We start from the raw sequence: 18,645 nt of genomic DNA, 5'->3' as shown, positions 1-18,645 counted from the left end.
AGAGTGTTAGTGAAGGCTTCATATAAAAGGTGGTGCATAAGCTGAGTTTTGAAGAGGACTTGGGGATTCTACGAGCGGAAGTGAGAAGGGAAACATAGGGGACAGCCAGTACAAAGTCAAAGGGGTAGGAGATGGAGAGTTGTATGTAAGGAACAGTAAGAAGACTGGTTTGGCTGGACTAAAGAGTATATGAGGGGAATAATGAATAATAAGACTAGAAACATAGGTTGGAGGCTAAATCTCACAGTGGATAGAGATCTAGGCCTGACATAAGGAAGGCCTGAGTTCAAATCCAGCCTCAGAGAGTTAACTAGCTGTGTGACTCTGGGTAAGTAATTTATCCCTGTTTGCCTTAGTTTCTCATCTGTAAAATGATTGCTAGAGAAGGAAACAGCAAACCACTCTAGTATCTTTGCCAAGAAAACCCCAACTGGGGTCATAAAGAATCAGACACAACTTAAATAACTGAACAACAAAAACAATAACAATAACAACAACAAATTTAATAGCAAACATAGTTCCCAGACACAATAGGGAGCCACTGGAATTTATTAAGTACATGTGGAGAAGAGAGAGGGAGGTAGCAGGAACATAAATTTAAACTGAAGCAGAGAGACTAATTAGGAGCCTTTGGAAAGCTGAGGAGGGGCTGAACTAGGATGGTGACTGCCTGATGAAATAGAAGAGGAGGAATGTAAGAGATGTTGTGGATGTAGAAACACAGATGACCCTTACCTCATTATATACTGAAATTGATATGCTAATCCATGAAAATAAAACACTTCCTCTTCCTACAAGGCACACACACACGCAAATGAAGGATGTACAGGGGCTTACTAATATAAAAAAACTCTTCTGAGATTAAGCTTCCTGTTACTAGTGAAGTGCTACATTTTTTTTAATCTGTTTTATTTTCAGTCTAAGGACCAAATTAATTTCTCACTTTTCTCATGCTTATGCATGAAACAAGCATTTCCCTTTCAACCATTATTCTATAACTTATTAGGATACTAACCTAACTTTAACCTCTAATTTCATTATTGCTGTTACATATGATATATCCCAGAGAAACCAACAGCTATGGGCAATGAGGTAAAAACAAAAAAAAAAAACCAAAACAAAAAAACAATTTAGGGAAACTATATTGTTTCCTCTAGAGCCAAAGAAATTGGTATGTAACTGGATCCCATATTTCTTCTTGGAATTTTCTCTACCCTTAATGTTTTGCACAGTGCCTGACATGTAATAAACAAGTAATAAATGTCTTGGTTTTCTTTCTTTTCTTCTTCGGTTTCTGTGACACTGCACTTTTCAGATGTTCTTTCTATATCTCTATTCCTTTTTCTTTCTCTTTTTCTGGTGCTTCCTCCTCATCTTGCCTCTAACCAAGAGTATTTTTCCAAGGCTTAGCCTTTGATCATTTCTTCCTCCCTTCTTTGTACTCAATCAGTAAGCTTGACCATTCCGATATTTGTAACTATGACCTCTGCAGATGAATCATAAGATCATAGCTCCTAACTAGCCCGAACCTCTCCTCTGTACTTCAGTTTCCAACTTCCATATGCCCTACAGGATGCCTTCCTTTTGGATCTTTGTTGTCCTCAAACTTACCATATGGAAAATTAAACTCATCCTCATCCCCTTCTCAAAATGGCTCACTTTCCCAACCCCATTAAAGCCAATAAAACTGCCATCCTTCCCATCAGAAACTCTGGAGCTTTCTCCAGTCCTTTACTCTGCTTTATCTTGACATATACAGTCATTCAACAAAGCTTTTCACTGCTTTTTATTCTGTTTCAAAATATCTCTGAGATTCACCCTTTCTTCTCCATTCCTTTTGCCACCTCCAGTCCAGGACTTCATTGCCTCATGCCTGTATTGCTTCAAGAGCTTCATATCTGGTCTCACTTTCTCTGGTTTCTGCTTTCTCCAGTTTATTTAACATAATGCTACCTGATAACTTCCTTAGAATAGCTGTTTCATTGTCTGCCTCATTAATCTCAAACTCTTCTGCCTGTTTTTTCCCCCCTTAAGGTCCTACATAATATGTTCTCATTTACATATCCAACCAGCTCTCCCTTTACTCCCCAACATAGAACCTCTTCTGTAAATGTTCAAGTCACTGTCATCCATAGATGCCAAATTCATTCCCAGTCCTAGATCACTTCATGTTCCTGATATTTTTCCCTTCCTAGAATCCTTTCTTCCTTCCCTCTGTTAATCTAGATACTTCTTTAACACCTTGTACACATCTCATTAGCACCTGACAGTCTAAAGTTTATTTTTTTCAGATTGTTTCATCTTTATTAGTGCTGTCTTTAGCTAGACCGAAAGCTCCTTGAGGTCAATGAACATTTTTTATGCCTCCCTCCATCCCTTATAAAATAGGGAACTCCATAAATACTTTTTGATTAATTGCATCATTGCTGCCAGGGTTTTTTAAGCAAAGAAATGGAGCCAATCTCTAATAATTTCTAACTATAAATTGCTAGGGATGGGTTTAACTCAATTATTATTTCAAAAGACCAGACAAGATACTCCCATGTCAAACAACAGTACAATTTTAACTACAAATTATTTTATTTCACTAAATACTATATTCATACACATTCACGCATTTACACATGATATTGATGTACTATAATTTAAACTGTCTACCTGATGCAAATTTTAAGCTTGTTAGAATAAAAGCAATTAACCTCCCACCCTCAAACTTTCCCTTCAATATCTCCCTCCACCCTTATTCCTCTCTCTTTCCCCCTTCACTCTTCTTTCTCTCTTCACTTCTCTTTCTCTTCCTGTGTCCCTCCCTCTCTCCTTTCTCTCTCTCCCTCTCTTCCTCCTCATTACTCCCCCCCATCCCTTCAACCAAAGTGCTGAATTCATATTAAAAATTTAAGTTCCTTCAGACATATATTGTAGCTGCACAATTATCTCAAAGATAAAAGTCTATCAGCTTTATCTATCAATAATTTTTTTTTGTACATTTTATCCAAAACCCATTGGAGAACCAAATACGGGAATAAAGAAACTGACAAGCAGACATACTTGGGCAAGTTGAATTACTGAAATGTGTTTATGTTACTATGGCCTTCTTCACAACCATTCCTATTCTATGAATTTAGAATTTTATGAGCAATGTGTTAATCTCATCTAGGGATTAATGTGGTAGGATGGAAAAAGGCAAACAAACAAACCACATTATCTCTAGTCAGAGGACCTGGATTCAAATTCTGCCTCTAAGATTTCTTACCAGTGTGATCTTAAATAAGTCACTTAACAAGGGCTCAGTTTCCTCATCTATAAAATTAGACAGTTGGACTAACGGTCTCTGCAGTTACTTCCAGCTCTAGGTTTACAATCCTATGATCCTATAAGGGCCCAGGGTCAAAATGCAAGTTAGTATTAAAATTTAGACTAAAATCCTTATATTACCACTTCCAACAAAGGACTTAAAAAAATCAGATTGTGCTGTTTCCTAAGAGAATTCCTAAGTGTATACTAATCTTTGCCATTACTGGACCGGACCTGTTTCCTTGCTTCAAGGCCTGTACTGACAATGTGTACAGTCCAATAGGATACTTGAAGGAGGTGTTGGCTAGGGAGAAGCTGCAAGAGGAAGCTGGAAGTTATATCCTCAGGCTACTTACTGACCCCAAAGGGCAGGCATAGCTTGTGCTTTGCTTCTAAGGTAAGATCAGGAAAGATTTTCAATTCTTGCTGGTTTTTTTTCTTTGCTATATTTTATCCTTGGATGTCTCATTTAAAGAATTTAAGACACTTTCAAAAAATTTCTTCTTTTCTCCAAGAGTTAAAAAAAACAAGAAATATATATATATAGGAATAATAATAATTAAAAAAACCCCTTAACATGATAAGCAGTAAATCCATTCCCATGATAGGGTCTGGGGGCAAAGATGGGGAACCCGTGGCTCTCTAGGTCCTCAAGTGTGGTCCTTTGACTAAATATTTGGATTCAAATTCAAAAGATTTGGCCTCAAGGCTACAAGTTTCCCACCCCTGGCTGGACAGTTGATGTCACTGATATAGGGTATTCCAAGATGAAGAAGCTCCCTCTAACAATGAAGGGCAACATTTTCTCTGCAATTTAAAGTGTGACTTAACAAGGGTTACACAGTCAATATGGGTCAGTGGAGAGGCTGAAACCAGGTGATCGAGGTCACTTTGCTGTCTACTATACCATGCCTGCTATATAGGTGGTTCCAAAGAACTGCCAGAAGGGCTATTTCCATGCCCCTTGCATTCTATTCAAATCTGGAATTATTATTAGTTCTACCAATTCAACTCCTTCACAGGTTCCTTAAACTCATGTCAACACCCAACCTGATCAGTCTTTTAATCAATATGCTTTCAGCATTTATGTACTATATATAATTAATATATAATATATAATATAACTTTGTTAATTTGTATACATGTATTTTCAAAAACTATCCTTGAATTGTGTGTGTGCATGCCTGTAAATTGTATGGCCACCCAACTACTGTTGATTGTAACTTCTTAAGGGCAGTTCCACGCCAAAGATTATATACACATGTACATACATATACATGCATGTACATGTATACATACATGCATGTATGTATATACATGTACATATAATGCATGTATGTATATATACACATATACTTGATGAACAAGACATGTCTATTAAGGGCCTCTTATGTACTCTAATCTATGTTTCTTAGTTAATGTAGCATTTTTACATTGAACATGATCAAGTCAAATGTCTACAGCATACCTGCTATATGGTTTATAAAATTGGGTATCCAAGTTTGGAGAATTATACGTGTCTGTTATGAATTTTTAAAGCTGAACCTTCCTCCCTCACCTTTAGGACTTTCCCAGGTTGCTTTCTCCTATCACCTAGCTGGTACATGCTCAGGAAATGTAAATTAACTTTAATAGTAGAAAAAGAAACATATAATTAGGAAGGTAAATATGCTTTTGAAAAAGTTCACAATGCCCTGAGGGCCAGGAGTCATTTTTTCTTGATAGGATGAAGACTGTGGGTTCAATCAGATAAATACATTAGGGTTTGCTAGAGGCTCCCCATGTTGTAGGAGCATGGGACTCAGTCCGAGATTATTCTCTAACTGGTTGGAGTTCAGAAATTTTAAAATGACATCAGCATGAGCCCTAATAAAGAGCTGCTTTGGTACACAATGTAAACATACAACATGGACCCAGTGGCTTTACGCTCTTGGAATTTCCATTGGATTTTGTATTCAACTGTGGTGATGAAGTCCTTATATTTGTTCTTCCAGAAAGTACCACCACCAAATCTGACCCCAAACTGGATAGGATTTAATTGCCTAAAGGGTTAACACTACTAAGTTAAGTATACATTCTACAAAGATTTTCACTTAAATTGCAATTTTGTAAGCCATACATCAGGCATGCCCTAGACTTCATCCATTAGATAATGGACTTAGATAATGGACTTCATCCATTAGATAACAAACTCTTTGACAGAGGCTAAATGAAGGCAAAAAAATGATTCCGTCCACCTTTATTTCAAGGTATTTATATCTGCCACAGCAAAGGGAATTTTCTAGACTAAATCTTGCTTAAAAAAAAGAAATTGCTTAGCTTTACCAAACAAAGTTTCCTGCCTTATCTATCTTTAAACATTTGACTTAACTTTTCATTCTAGAAAACTGAAACATTTCAAGTCAAACCATACAGTACAGCCTGTACTCATTTGTCTTACATAGACCTAGTCATAATGTTATTTTTTAATTCCTTTAATATGACTATTAGCACAGATATAGCTAGTAGGATTTTTTTTAAATCTGAGGTGATCAAAAAGCTTGGAATAAAGAGTACTATAACAAATTTATAAGCTCTGTTATTAATCTTCTTATCTCATTATACTGAAAGAGAAACAAGTATAAAATGTCAAATTACTTGCTCATTGACGCGTCACAAGTCAACACGTATCTAGCAATGTACAACCCAATACGCCTCAAGAAGTTCAACTGAACAAATATTTACAAAACTTCTAGTAAGGTCAAGGCCCTGTTGAGGTCTGTGCTCATAGCACCCTCACTCATCGCCCCAGCCAGGTACACCCACCTGCTCTAACTCATTAGTCTTCAGGTTGGCCTCATTAAAGGACTGACTCCCATTTGAGTAGGAAAAATATCAAGGTTTCTATGAACTACATCAGCTCAAGTTGATTAGATAGTCTTTTACTTCTCCTTCAAAGGGCTTGTTGGCCTGCCAGACTCTGATGGCGTACCTAGGATTTGGGTCCACAAATGGTCTGACCTATAGATGACTACAGTGTTCATTTGTTCCTGAACTGTAAAACAAGGTTTTAAGCTATAGCTTTACCTTCTTTATTTATGGACACCCCCCCACACCAAACCCCCCAACTCTGACTCTTCATTCGGGACTATCCACACAGATATTCCTATAGCTTTTCCAACCCCGTCCTGCCTGTGTTTTACCAAGATTGCCTCACTCCTGGTTAGGCAATGTTATCCTCCTGCCTAGCTTTGATGAATTCAGATACCTAAAGGGACAAAGAGGTTTCACCACTATGTAATTATCACCCAACAACTCAATACACAAATAGTCACTTGAGATTATAATGGCTCTTCCTTAATCAGAAAGCTTTACTTGGCACAGTTTTTTTTTAAAAGTGTTTGTAGGATGGCAATGCAGCATAACTTTTGGTTTTATTTTAAATCTAAGCAATTCAAGGTGCATTTCTTACTATCTCTCCTTGAGGATAGTACGGGAAGATAAGAAGAAAACATCTCTATTGTAAGTGACCCAAATTTAACTTAACATAGGACACACTTTTCAGCTCCCTTCTGAACACCTAATCCTTATGTCTTGCATACAATCTTGGCCACTTGGTCTTGCATGCCCATGTAGTTTGCTGAAATCTTGGACCTGGCTCTTATACCAATCTTTCTAATTTATTTTTGCTATAAGAGCATTGAACTGAAGCTAGTATTAAATGGAAGCAAGCAATCAGTAGTGACAACTACTGTATATTATAAGCATTTCTTTGTAATTTACCCTCTCCTATGTTCTCCACATTCACAAACTTGCCACAAGAACCAAACAAAATAATATTAAACCTTTTCTTAAAAGCAAGATCCATAATTAGAATTTTTTTTAATTAACACCGTCTCTCTTGTGTTGCTTTCTCACTGTGTTCTGTTTACCTAACAAAATTAATCTTGCAGGATAAGTATGAAAATTTCTAGAAAAATAAAACTACACAAGACTGTGAAGGGTTAAATATACACTACCAAACATCTTAATTCCCGGAAGTCTTGGCCTAGACAGTTTCATTAATACTAGGGCTTTATGCCTTTGTACAGTAAAGACATAATTTTACCAAGAGAGAAACAACTTCTTTGAATATAAAAGATCTCATACTCCTAAAAATTACAAGGTAAAGAGCACAGTGTTGATCACTTTAAATATTGAAACACTGCGGTAGTGACTTGCCCAAGGTTGCACAATCAGCTAGTGTGAATATGGAATAGGATCTGGAATTCCTGACACAAACTGTTCTAATCAAAATTCTTTCCTAAAAGACTCATTATCAAAGACAAACTTGCACACGGATGTCTAATAACAGCTTCCCACCTGTGCCGCATTAACTGCTATCACCTTCCTGTTCTTCTGGCCCTCCTGGACCAATATATGGTGGTGGTATGGAGTCTCTGCACAGCAGCAGCTGTTGCCACCATCGTGACTATGCCTGGACTCTGGTGGAAGCTGCTTTCTCAGTCCTCGTTCTGGGGAGACTGGATATGGTTGCAACTGTCTGTATGCACCAAAAGGGAGGATGGGCCAGAGCTCTCTGCTTCAGTGTGCCAGCACCTCTCGTCATTCCCTCCCCCCCTCCCAATCCGGGCACCAGACAGAAGGCCTTTACTGTCTGATTATCAGGCAGGTATTAGATAGAAACCCTCTTAACAATTCAGGTCAGTTTAGAATTTAGACATTTCACCATTTGAAGACATAACTCAGGACCTGTCAATCTGGAGTTAGAATGCCTCTCACCAGAATCTTGAATACAAGAACAGACAGCAGAAATAGTTGGGAGATGACGTCAGAAGTTCTGGGCTAGTGTCCTGCACTTCTCCTTGAAAGTAAAATCAGTGGGTCTAGAAGAATCTATGTGGCATTAGACTTGTTTTTAAATAAGTCATTGGGCTATTCCTTGTAAAATCAGTAGAGAGACCTTAGAAAAATGACTTTTATTTATAGATAAGAAAATGCCATGTAAAATGGATTAATGGTTGTAGTTTCACATTAATAAATATTACCCACTTATAAAAACAACAATCTTTAAATATAACTATTGTTAATGTGACAGTAAATGGTGTTTTGAAGAGCATTCTCTGTGGCGCTAAGGGAAGAGCTAGGCTTTCTTTCCTCGCTTCAGTGCTTGCTAACTATTCTGAAAATGTTACACATTTATTGTAAACACATGCTTCCGTGGCCTAACAAAAAGGCACGATCCCCTCTGCCTGGCAGAATTTAAAACAGAAAGGGCAGCGAGAATTCCTCAACAAATATAGCCCTTCATTTCCCGATGCCAAGTGTGTTAAATATAAATCTTCTCCATCATTTCCCACTCTTAGTTCTCAGGAAGAAAGTTGATATGGTTCAGCATAGTGAAAACACAGCTTTAAAAGCTAGCCTGCCCTCATTAAATTATTCTGCTGGCTGTGTGTTCTCATTAAAAATGCATAAAGATCAGATAATTGCAGTGAGCATTATTCACCCAGCTTTACTTTTTTATATAATGGTTCTACTTCTAAGCTGGAAACAAAGACTCAGCCTTGCCAGAAAAAGAATTGTAAACATTGAGCTACAGTATCAAAAACTTGCCAGAAACTGCCTGGCTATGTTATTAAAAATGTGCTTTTCAAACTCCATTAAAAGGCACAATGTATCCGAGGTGTATCAGTCCTTGGTTTCTAAACAGACTGTCCTTTTCATTTGGTCAAGCATTCTATCCATAATTGTTCACAAGGGAGATTTTTTTTCCCTTTCTCCCCCCCCCCCAATTATGAGTCAGTTTTTCAAATAACATAGTCATTGTAAACTTTATTGATTTAGGGGTTAACTATCCCTGTATGAAACCTTTCCAGAGCAAGCTATGAGAAGGCTATGAAGAATCCAATTAAGTAGCACAGTACTTTTAGAAAGATCTACCGATCTTTTCCTTAAATAAAATCACGATTTTCTCTCTCATCCTCAAATCGAGTGGTTTTGATTCAAGTTGTGCTACCTCTCTCCCTGAAAGGAAAATGTTACGTAAAACTCTAGTCTCTGCTTCAAGCGCTACATTTGCATCGGAGGAATTCAGTTTCACTGGCTTCCCTAAGCAACACACATGGTATGCAGCACACTGCAGCAAACTCTTTAAACATTCAAAAAAAAAAGGTGGGGGGACAATGAATTTCCTACCTTATTTAGCTCCGTCTGCTCCTCACGTTTGCAATCAGCACAGGGCCATCTGGTAAAATCAAACGGCCAAACCTTTCCCACTGCATCGTTAGGAAGAAACGTTCGGGTAAATACTTCTCATTCCCTTTTTATTGTACTCGAGAAGCCTTCTGCCTGGGAATTTTCCCCTCAGATGATGAAGCAAAGACACCGTCTAAACTCTGTTGCTGTAAGACTGCAGCCCTTCCTTCCAACAAGTCCCTTCCAGTCGATGCTAGCCAATCAACAGCCATTTCGTCAGCTCTACTGGTCTGAAACTGGTTGTAATAGGATGACTGACAAGGCAACACAGCACTTGTAATATGTGAAAACAGTGCATCCATACTGATGAAAAAGGAATTTCCCTCTCAGAAGAAAGCAGTCATAGCATGAAGATAAAGTGTCATATAACTGGCAAAACAGGGATATACCGAACTAAAGACAACCTTTTTTTTTTAATGATCTCTTATTTGCAGGATAGATGCTTTTACAAATACAAAATTTTGCAGAACAGAGATGAAATAAGGCCACAAATAATAAAACTGAAGTAATTGCCCTATATGACAGGGCAGATTTTTAGAAAAAGAAACAAAGAAAAGAAACTCTACGTACTTCACGAGATTGTCATTTATCTTTCCAAATTTTTTTTTATGATAAAACTAGAGCTCATTAGCTGCAATGCATATTCAAAACCCAAACATGTTGCTAGCTCACGAACACATCAATTTTACTGTACAACATCTGCTGTTGCTATGGTTAATTGCTAGAGCCTGTATATCTTTCATCTAAGTTTTCAAACCACCAGGGACTGTAATTAGGGAACACTGAACAATAAAAATGATATCTATACATTACCCCTTTATAATTTTGGCAAGAACCCACGAATGGATCAGGTGTACCTTAGCTGACTTAGCTGCTATTTATTAAATTCTGTGCCCTTACTCAGGTTGTCTTTTATGAAGAAATGATTTCAGGATGATGCCTGCTGCCTTGGCAAAAATCTTGCCAAACATGCTTAGTACATGAGCCAGAACTCCCCATCAGGTGCTCTCCCACATATAGATTTCTCTGTGTGTCTGGTGTTCAAGAGGCGCAGTTGGGGGAAAGAACAATAACAAGGTAAATAAAGGTTTACATTAAGAAAAAATGCACAGCAGCTCCCCACATCTTGAAGCCTCTGGAGTGTTTGGAAAATACACGAAGCAGGTACTTTCCTGGTATTAAGCACAATGAGAGCAAAAAATAAATAAGTATAATGATGGCATGAGTACACACAGGCAGGAATAAAGTTACTATCCACGTGAAAGGTTTAACCCAAAGCACCATTGTTTATAAGCGACTGTTCAGTGCACCTGTGATGAAGTTAACTCTTGGTGTAGAACTGGAAAGCTTGTTTTTAGCTTAGGAAGAGTGTTTTTTTTAAAACAATGTATTTCACATGGCTCGTCAAACACCTTTTCTTTGGTAAAGCAATGTATACAGTAAGACAGTCAAGTAAGGGCATAATTTCAAAGTTCTTTGTCTTGGAAATAACCTCAAAATAGTTAGCTCTATTTTGCTAAATTTTTAAATATTTAGACAAATAATGAGGATTTTAGTAATTTTTGTCTTGATCTGGACATAGAATTTCATCAGTGTTGAGAACCCATGGTGTGGAAATTCCTTCCTCTGATACAGGTCAGCAACTTGTCTGAACCATATTCTTAACTTTCTAATGATCACATACTTGGTATGTTTCTTTTATTCTGTCTTTTTTTCAAAAAAATCTAGATCTGTGATTTCATAGGTGAAGTGAGTTCCCAGTAACGAACTTCCTCTACCAATGCAAGTCATCATCTACTCTGTAACTTAGAGTCTAGAGTTGCTAGGGACATTGGGAGGTTAAGTGACTTGTTTAGGGTCACACAGTCATATTATAGATAGGTCATGAAACCATGCCTTCCTTTTTCCTAGACCAGATCTCTATCCACCATGCCATGCTGTCTTTCATGTGTCATGAAAGGCAAATAATATCTTTGAAAAATGAAAATTTGCTTATTGTAGAAACATAGGAGTTAGAGCTATAAGGGGGAGATTCACATAATCTCAAAGCTTATGGGACTCCAGAAGCCATTAAGCGCAACCCATGTCTTGCTGTGAATGCCTTACACAACATATCTGACAAATCAAGCTTTTGTTTGACACTCAGTGTGAGACAACTTATTCTTGTAGCAATCTTTTCCACTTATTCATCCAGGTCAACTCTTATTTTGCAGATAATGAAACAAGCCCAGAGACATGCAGAGCCTTACCCAAGATCACACTGGAAGGAAAGAGCACAGCTGGGGATTCAAAACCAGTTCTTCTGACTCTAAACCCAGTATACCATACTACATTATTGATTTCCCCACGTGGTTCCTTAAAATAATCTCTTTAAAAATGGCCACTTATTTTGTATTCCCCAAAAATATCTAACAAATTCAGAAATCCTGCAACTGGAAGGAACTGAAGAGATTGTCCAGTCTAGTCCCTTTCACTCAGGCAGGGAAACCATTATCAACATTGTTTGTGTAAAACAACTGAGCTCCATAAAGTTTAAGTGACTTTTCAAAGTTAATATAGTATATCTCAATTAATCTGAATTACATTCATTCCACAACCTCTAAAAATTGTTTCAAATTTGATTAATTTGTTTTTTTAATTTTGATTAGTCAATAAAGCCAGTCTTATAAAACTACCTTCAGTAATAATCTATTTAAAAAAACATTTTATTGATAACTTTCATTTTTATATCACCTTCACTTCCCAATACATCACTCTCCCTTTCCCTTCCAGAGTGCCATCACAAAGAATGAAAAGGAGAAGAAAAATTCAGTGAAACTATTCAACATATCAAACAAATCTGACATCCACAGTGTTTCATACATTTGTAGATATGACTATGTCTGCAAGTCTACAAATATGGAAGGGCAGTACATTCTCATAGGTCTTCTTTGGGGCCAAGTTTGGTAGATAATTTCACAGCATTCCAATTCTGATTTTTATTTTGCTTGTTATTATTGTTTCTGTCTACATTGTTGTGGTCATTGCAATACATGTTGGTTTATAACACGCATGTGTGTATATGTATACACGCACATAGGTTTTATACCATATATCTATATGAAAGTACAGGAATATACTTCCTTCCCCTTCTGACTTCTAGCACTGTCAATGACACTAACATTCCCCCAAGGTATTAAGTCACCAAGGTATTAAGCCATAGTATTTATCTTTGACTCATTACCCTCCTTTATCAGTCATAGCCACTCTGTCACCAAGGCCTGTTAATTTTTCCTTCAAATTGTCTCATAGATTCATTTATTCCCCTCAGTTCCCACCTCTGCCTCATAGTTCAGACCCTTATCATCTCAGCCTTGTATTACTCTGGTAGCCTTCTTGCTGGTCGGTATGACAGGTTATCCATCCTGCTGCCAGACTAATCTTCCTATAGCTCTGCTTTCATCATGTCACCTCCCTGTTTATAATCCTCATAGAGTTATAAAATATTGAGTTAGAACATAACTCAGAGATCATCTAGTTCAGAAACCTCAGTTTTTTTTCTGCTCCAAATGGACCTGTGATCAGAAAGATGTGAGTATTCCTACCTAGTGTAGCTCTCATTCTTATCTTCCTTTGTGGTTCTCACACGGGACATTCCTCACGTTCTTTTGACATTGTAAGGATATCAGTGGAGCTTACAGACTGTCTATGAGAAAATTAAATACCAGGAATGTGATGGGACTTTCTGAAGGTCATGTAGCTAATACATAGCAGAACCAGAAGAGAAACTCATATCCCTTGACTCAAGATTCAGGGCTCTATCCATTACACTAAGCTCATTAATGACTGTTTCCCATCCTAACAAATCTAAAAGGTATCCAAGTTCTGCTTGGATTCCAAGACCTTCAAAGATCTTATTTAACCTACCTAGCCTTATTCCCTAAATTTCTTGACACTCACTCTATGTTCTAGTTATATATATCATTCAATGAATATCTCATGCTCATTCCTGTCCCTGTGCCTTTGCATGGGTTGCCCCCATGCTGCCTACAATATTCCCTTTCCTTCCTTTCATGTATTGAAACTCCTTCCTATGCTTCAATGCCTGGCTCAAGGTTGACTTCCTCTGTGAAGCCATCCCTGAGTATGTCAGCCCTAACTTATGCTTCATTATAGTGAACTCCTATAGTATTTCTAGTTTATGCTAGTCTGAATTTAGATTATATTGGCATGGCTCAATCAGAAGGCATAGAGGGCCCAGCCTATAGTCACACCAGCATGTCTGAGTAAACTGGGGGAGTGAAACACAAGGAACTGTCATAAAAAAGATAGATAATTAGGGCAGGAAAGTTGAGTCATAAAGTCAACGTTGTAGCCTTTCCTCTGTCTTTTGTCATTTTTCTCAGACCTTGAATTTCAGTGCTGTCAAGAAAATCTGGTACCAAAGTAGCCTGTCCTTTCAGCTTATATTTACTTGACTCCATGTTGAACCCCATTTCTCTCATCCCCCTTGACCTCTCTGAAGCATTTTATATACTGAATACCTTTCCCTCCTAGAAACTTTCCCACTTCTGAATTTTCATGTCATTGCACTTCCTTGGTTCTCTTCCTTGTCTAATCATTCTCATGCTCCTTCCCTAGTTTATCAACCATATCATGCTGCTTAACTGTGGGTTTACTACAAGGCTCTGTGTTGGGCGTTTTCATTTCTTCCTCTCTTACTTGGTGAGCTCATCAGCTCCCATGGGATTAATTATCAACCCTCTGCAGATTACTCCCAAATCTATTTATGTAGCCCTAGTCTCTCTCCTGAGCTCCAGTCTCACCATATCAAATGTCCTATTGGATATTTCAAACATCCATAGGTATCTCAGATGCTACATGTCCAAAATTGAACCTATCACCTTTCTCCTCACTCACCTTCTTTCTGAAGTTTCCTTTTTCTGTTGAATAGACCACCTGCTTTTCAGTCACTCAGCTTTACAAACTCAGTGATATTCTTGACATCTCACTTTCTCTTACCCAACATATACAATCAGTTGCCAAACTCATCGTTTCCACTTCGCTGATGTCTTTCATATCCATCTTCTTCTCTTCAGTAACATGGCCACCACCCGAATTCAGGCCTTCATTGCATTGCACCTGACTATTGCAATAACATCCTAATGGACCTTCCTGTACCTCCATTCTCACCATTCTCCGTATAGTTGCCAAAGTGATTTTCCTCATATTCAGGTCTGATCAGGTCAGTATATATTCACTAAACTTTACTAAATCTATTGCCTCTAAGATCAAATATATACTTTTCTGTTTGGTTTTAAAAGCTCTTCACAATCTTGTCACAGCCACTTCCCATACTACACAGTCCAGCCAAACTGGTTTTCTAATGCTTTCTCACACACAACAATCCATCTCCTATCTCTGTAGCTTTGTACTTGTCTGCCATGCCTGGAATGCACTCCTATTTCACCTCTGCCTCGAAGAGTCCCTTGTTTCCTCCAAAACTCTGCTCATTTGTCACCTTTCTATGAAGCTATTCCACTCCCTCCTGCTATGAGTGTCCCATCAAATTACCTTTTTAATTTTTATCTGTGTTGTTCATCTATACTTATGTGTCCCCTTTGATAAGATGTAAGCTCCTTGAGAACAGGAACTCTTTCACTTATTTTTTTTTTTGTACATCTAATGCCTAGGATAGTGCCAGGCACGTCTTAGGCACTTAAGAAATGCTTGCTGATTGAGTGATTCATTAATCTGTTGGCCTTTCCCCCAGGAGAGGATCCCTGATCAATGCTCAAGTCACTCGACAAGAATCAACGCCTCCAGCAGGAGGCTCCAGAGACTATGGAGTCATGAAAACATTTGACTCAGCCCCCTGAGGAATTGGCCACCTCACAAACTGCATTTGTTACTCTGAAGAAAGCAAAATGATAAAGTAAATCACAGGCAGAATCAGCAGTCCTGGCTCCAGATAGCACTATATCTCCCTAGATGTCTTTGACAAGCAATAGAAAGGGATGCCTAGGGTTCCTGGGACCATGAATGTTGTTTTTGGAACCTAACATTGAGGACTACACACAGTCCAGGCTAAGGGTCAAACTGTCTGCTGAATCACTTTATGTTTCACTGAAAATAATATCCTCTTACGTAGCAAGGAGAAGTTCTTTCAGAGACTCATGATTTTGTCTCTCTCTTACCCATGAAAGAATATGTCAAATATTTTTGAAATGAAATAAGTGCCATGCTGGATCATCTTCCACCATTCTCCTATCTCACCCACTATGGTTAAATATCAAGGGTTGGCAGAACCAAAAAGGCTTAAGGGATGGAACACGAGGGGGTTAACTCTTGCTGCCCAAGTATGGGACACTCCAAGCCAGAGAACCGTCTCTTGTCACGTAAAAAAGGCAGTAATGATGTTCCCCCCATCCCGCCGCACATCCTTGGATCAATCATTTCTTGCTTATTTCATAGTTTTAAGAACAAAGTACCAAGAACTAAGCAATTCACATTGAGTCCTTAGTAGAGTAAACTTGGGGGCTTTAGGAAATTTTATGGATTTAGCATTGGAGAAAGTGAGTAAATTTGAATTTAAGCTGCCCCTAACATAGTCAAAATAATTGATAGGTATCCATTTGAGTTCAGACTAGCAATCTAGTAGACCAAGCCCCCATGAATCAGAGCAGGGATATATTATGAAGTATTTAACTTAAATGGGCAGCTAGGTGGCACGTTGAATAGAGTGCAAGGCCTGGAGTCAGGAAGATTCATCTTCCTGAGTTCAAATCTGGCCTCAGACACTTACCAGCTGGGTGACCCTGGGCAAGTCACTTAACCCTGTTTGCCTCATGTTCTTCACCTGTAAAATGAGCTGGAGAAGGAAATGGCAAACCAGTCCTGCATCTTTGCCAAGAAAACCCCAAATGGGGTCACAGAGAGTCAGGTACAACTGAAAATGACTGAACAACAATAACACCACCATCAACAAATTTAACATAAATATCACATTCTTTCTCTTCTCAATAGAACTGGGGTTCAGTTGGCACAATAGGAAGAATACTGAGGCACTCTTATGGGAGCATATGGCTTAGAGTATTATAGGATACAAAAGCATGAATGGCCTGTCATCTACATTATCAGATATTTGATGAGATCACTCCATTTGAGTATCTCAGTGATCCTCTCATCTATTCCTAGGATCCCAGACAGCATATTAAATTAGTCTGAATTGTCATCTTTTTAGCAATAACATATTAATAGTATATTTTGGGATTCAGGCCCTCTAGGACCTCTTTGTTATCATGTCTTTGTATTAATTCTCTTAATAACCATAGATAAAGAAGAAATAAAATTATGACTTTTTGTAAATGATATGATTGTGTACTTAAATAGCCCTAAAGAGTCAATCAAAATGAATTGAAAAAATTAATTACTTTAGTAAATTTGCAGGATATAAAACAAATCCATAGAAATTACCAGTATTTCTATAGAACATCAATAAAACCCACATGGAAGAGATAGAAAAAGAAATTCCATTTAAAATTACTACAGAATATATATAATAATACTTAACTGTCTACCTTCCAAAATATGCACAAAAAACTATATAAATATAAATACAAATAATTGTTTACAGAAATATAGACTTAAGTAATTAGAAAAATATTTACATGAGTCAGAAGAACCAATAAAATAAAAAATGGATACTTAAATTTATTTATTCAATATTACGCCAATCAAGCTACTAGTATGGAAGAAATTAGATTTAGGCCAACGCCTCACAACTTATACAAAGATAAGATCCAAATTGGTATATGACCTAGATAAAAAAGTCATATCATAAATAAATTAGAGAAACATCGAAAAAAAATTCTCTATCAGATCTATAGATAGAAGAAAAGTCCATGACCACACAAGAAATAGGGAGGCTCATAGAAGATAAAATGGATAATTTTGAATATGTAAAGATTAAAAACACAAACAAATTGATCAAGCTAAGATTAAAAGAGAAACAATCATACAAAACAAAACTGTGGTGAGTTTCTCTGATAAAGGTCTCATTTCTAAGACATGTATAGAAATGACTGAAATTTATAAGAAAAAGCCACTCTTCAACTGACAAATGGTCTTGTGATATGAACAGACAGTTCTCAAGTGAAGAAACCCAGGCCATTTATAACTAAAAGAAAAAAGTTTCAGAAAACTACTAATTAAAAAAAGGCAAATTAAAGGAATTTTGAGATTCTACCTTACATCCATTAGAGTGGTAAAGTTGACAAAAATGAAAATGATGATGGAGGGCCTGTGGTAAAGTGGCTGAGGTACATTGATGATGATGGTAGACCTGTGAATGAGTATAACTGTTTTTTGGAAAGCAACCTGCAATTATACACAAAAAAATTACTAAACAGTTTGTTCCCTTTATCCCAGCTATACCACCACTAGATCTATAGTTTAAAGAGACAAAAAAAAAAAGGAAAATGTCACTGATACACAAAACATTTATAACAACTCTTATTACGGTAGTAAAAAGCTGGAACTTAAGAGGATGTCCAACAAGGAATGGCTGAATAAGCTGTGGTATAGATAAATGTGATGAAGTACTATTACGTTATAAGCAATGAGGAAATAGGTTATTCAATAAACAACTTGAAAATAGGAGAAAGAGTCATATCCACGTTTTTCAGGATTGCAATGTCTTATTAACTTTAAAATCTAGAGTACTTTTTGGCCATTCAAAAATTCTACCAATGTTAAATCTTTTGGGCATTATTTTTAATAAGCTCAAATTTTCTATCACCTGCATTCCCAGACTTCACAATCTTTAAGCAGACATATTGTTATAAATATCTGTATTTTATTACTATATGCCTCTGTTGCGGCCAACAAATCACAATATCTGTTAGTATTAGCCCACTAGCAGTAGTCATAGGCTACCTGTGCTCAAGTCCAACTGTCTACCCTTCAAATGGAAATCATACCATGCTCAAGCAGTTTTGATCTTTATGAAGACCTAGTACATGGCCACAAGTGATGTTTGGTGACTGTAAGTAGAGAATGATATCAATTAATGTCTAGTGATTTGAAGCACATGGGTAACATTAAAATCCTTGATACCTCCAATTGCTTCATCAT

The 18,645-nt window shown here is 37.3% G+C and overlaps 1 protein-coding gene across 10 annotated transcripts in view; it reads right to left on the bottom strand.

Moving 5' to 3' along the window:
- Nucleotides 1–9,696, bottom strand: part of MBNL2 (muscleblind like splicing regulator 2) — a 188,326-nt gene extending 178,630 nt beyond the window's left edge. For 9 of the 10 annotated variants that reach the window (XM_020963990.2, XM_020963993.2, XM_020963996.2 and 6 more), the window contains exon 1: nt 9,472–9,696. The gene's annotated coding sequence lies outside the window, so the exon portion shown is untranslated. Of the gene's footprint in view, nt 1–7,635; nt 7,792–9,471 lie in introns of those variants that run through there. The other variant, XM_020963991.2, reaches the window with a different exon arrangement.
- Nucleotides 9,697–18,645: the final 8,949 nt, after the last annotated feature.

The sequence above is a fragment of the Phascolarctos cinereus genome, unplaced genomic scaffold (assembly GCF_003287225.1).
Source record: "Phascolarctos cinereus isolate Bilbo 61053 unplaced genomic scaffold, phaCin_HiC Scaffold_7;HRSCAF=346, whole genome shotgun sequence".
NCBI lineage: Eukaryota > Metazoa > Chordata > Mammalia > Diprotodontia > Phascolarctidae > Phascolarctos > Phascolarctos cinereus.
The sequence above is the reverse complement of the archived record's forward strand: the minus strand, read 5'-3'. Positions and strand labels throughout refer to the sequence as shown.